We start from the raw sequence: 2,576 nt of genomic DNA, 5'->3' as shown, positions 1-2,576 counted from the left end.
CGTGTGTGTACCTATACATCCATATCATCACAAACGTTGCACCCTGGGGACTCGGTGTAGGAAGCTGGCCAGGGTGTGGAAGGTGAGTACCTGGCACACTGAGAGGAAGGCTGCAGCGCTCCCTGGGGGACCTGCGACCCGCCTGCTTGGCGCAGACAATTAACTCCTGGCAGAGGCTCCCTACCCAGTTGGCCTCAGCGGAGCAGGCAGGAAGTGGGGGGGGTGCCCAGCCAGGAGCGCGGCCTGGCAGGGGGCGGGGAGGGGGCGTCGGGTGGCGGGGCGGATGCTGCACCTGAAGCACGCACAGGCAGCACCTGCCTCTCTCCACATCCCCAGGCAACAAGGAGGGGGCAGGAGAAAGCCAGCGAGGCCCTGGGCCAGCAAGGGCGGCCTGGAAGCTTCCAGCCTCCCGGGCGCCCATCCTGGCTGCCTCTTTCTTCCCCTCGCCAGCACCGAGATTCACAATCCATGCCAAGTTGGGCCGCACCCCTTGATTGGCTACGCAGGCCCAGGGTCCGAAAGGAGGGAGCAACAAAGGCCCCTTGTAGGCGACCCCAGGCCCGAGTCCTGGCGAGCGTTGGCTCCAGGGTCAGAAAGGGTCCTGGCGGGTAGAGTGTGACAGCGTGCCCCCTCCACCGCCTCCCTCTCCTACCTTCCTCCTCCCCCTCCTCTACATCCTCTGCCGCCTCCTCCTCCTCTCCGCCTGCTAGCGTGGGTCCCTCCTCCTTCTCTCTCTTTTTCCTTCCTAGCTCCATCCCCCCTTGCTCGCTCACCTTTCACCAAGCGCGGCTTAGCCTGCATCCTTCCGCCTGGATATGTCGGGGCTCAGGGAGCTCAGTTGCCCTCCGCAGCCGGCTCCCCCTCGCTGCCCCCCCCCTCCGGGTAGCCCTTCTCTCCTTTCTCCGCCTGCCTCTCGGAAACTTTTTTTTTTTTTTTTTTTTTTTGCAGCCAGGTCACCGGCTGCAGGGAGTGGACAGCAGGTCCGGGCGGCCTCCCTGGGGGTGGGGGGCGCTGCCAGGCAAGCCGAGTCCCCTCTGGGACAGAGGGACGCCCAGGGGGCACACCGGGTCCCTGCCTGTTTCAATGTGGCAGCTGGGGGCTCCAGGTCCCAGCGGGGTCGCAGGGAGTCCGGAGGCCACTCAGCTGAGCCGAGTTATGCAAAAAAAAAAAAGCCGCCCCCCTCCTCCTCCCCACCCCCACCACCCCGCCCCTGCGGCCCCTCCCTCCCCCACCCCACCGCCACCCTCACCCTTCTTATCCTTCTCCTTCTCATCCGCCCCTTGCCGGATTTTGCAGCCCATTGTGGAGCTCACAATGAACCCATCTGAGGAGGGGGAATGGGGCTGGAGTCCAGAGTGTCTCAGGAGGGGAGGAGACAGGGAGGCGGTCTGGAGCGTGGGAGCTCACTACCCCCCCCCAAAAAAAAGGCTCCAAATATCCCCTGCTGCACACACAAACAATAAATAAATAAATACTAATGGCTCAAAAAATGCCCAAACGCCTGGTTTGGAGATTATGATGGATGGCAAGGGGGTACCTCAACTCAGCCTACTTGGGGGTGGGGGCTCAAAAAGGCCATAGTGACTCAGAAGCCTCAGCTTGGGGCCCCTGGCTCATGCCCCCTTCTCTGGCTCTCAGCTAGGTCCTGCGCCGCCCCCAGAGGAGGAAGGGGGGGAGGGCGCTCAGGCGGCAGCGTGCAGGTGTGCCCATGCCCTGGGCATCGCTCAGCCTGTGCACCCAGCCGCTGCTGCCTGCCCTAGAGCAGCTGCCGCAGCCAATCCCCAGGCTGGTGCCAAGTCACCAGCCAGCTAGCTGCCTCAATGGGCCTGGGGCTTGCAGAGGAGGGAGGTTGCCGCAGCCCAGCTAGCTGGGCAAAATAACAGGGGAATGACAAACAACTTGTGTAGATTGATACAGCAGGAGTGGGATTCCTTTATTGTAGGACAGGAGGGGTATTTATACATTCCACACAGCTTATCTAATTAACATAAACTTGATATAGCAGTCAACCAATAAGGAATCTCCACACTTAATGGCTCGCTGGCCTTACTTCACAAACCACTCCCTCTGGCATTTTGCCAGGCGCCATCCAGACTTGTTTAGGGACTCTAACATTTCTCTGGCAAAATGCCAGGTGCCATCCTGACTTGTTTACAGACTCTAACAGGAGGTGGCGTTGGAGGAGGAGGACGAGCAGGTGGTGGCGAGAGCCGGGCTCCCTGTTATGCTCAAATTCAGGACCCCCTAAAGACAACCAGAGACCAAGATCCATGTAAGCCACAAAGAGGTGTTTATTGCAAACTAGCTTGGTCATCCCTGCACACACACAGCAACAGATGACACTAAGAGGCCCTGAGTCCAGGGTTTGCAGCAGTTTTATACAGTCTTTGGAGAAGGCAGGGACCCACACATATATCATAGCATCTCTTAGCAAATCATGATTAGCACATTCACTGGCGGGAACAAGTTGGGTAGGGGTGATTGGTCAGTACAAAAGGGGTATTCATATTTGAACTGATTGGCTTAAGCCAAGAGGGGTGTTCCTGCCGAACTACATGGTTTCTCAACACCATAAA

The sequence above is a fragment of the Urocitellus parryii genome, unplaced genomic scaffold (assembly GCF_045843805.1).
Source record: "Urocitellus parryii isolate mUroPar1 unplaced genomic scaffold, mUroPar1.hap1 Scaffold_186, whole genome shotgun sequence".
NCBI classification, from domain to species: domain Eukaryota; kingdom Metazoa; phylum Chordata; class Mammalia; order Rodentia; family Sciuridae; genus Urocitellus; species Urocitellus parryii.
This window is presented reverse-complemented; position numbering follows the sequence as displayed.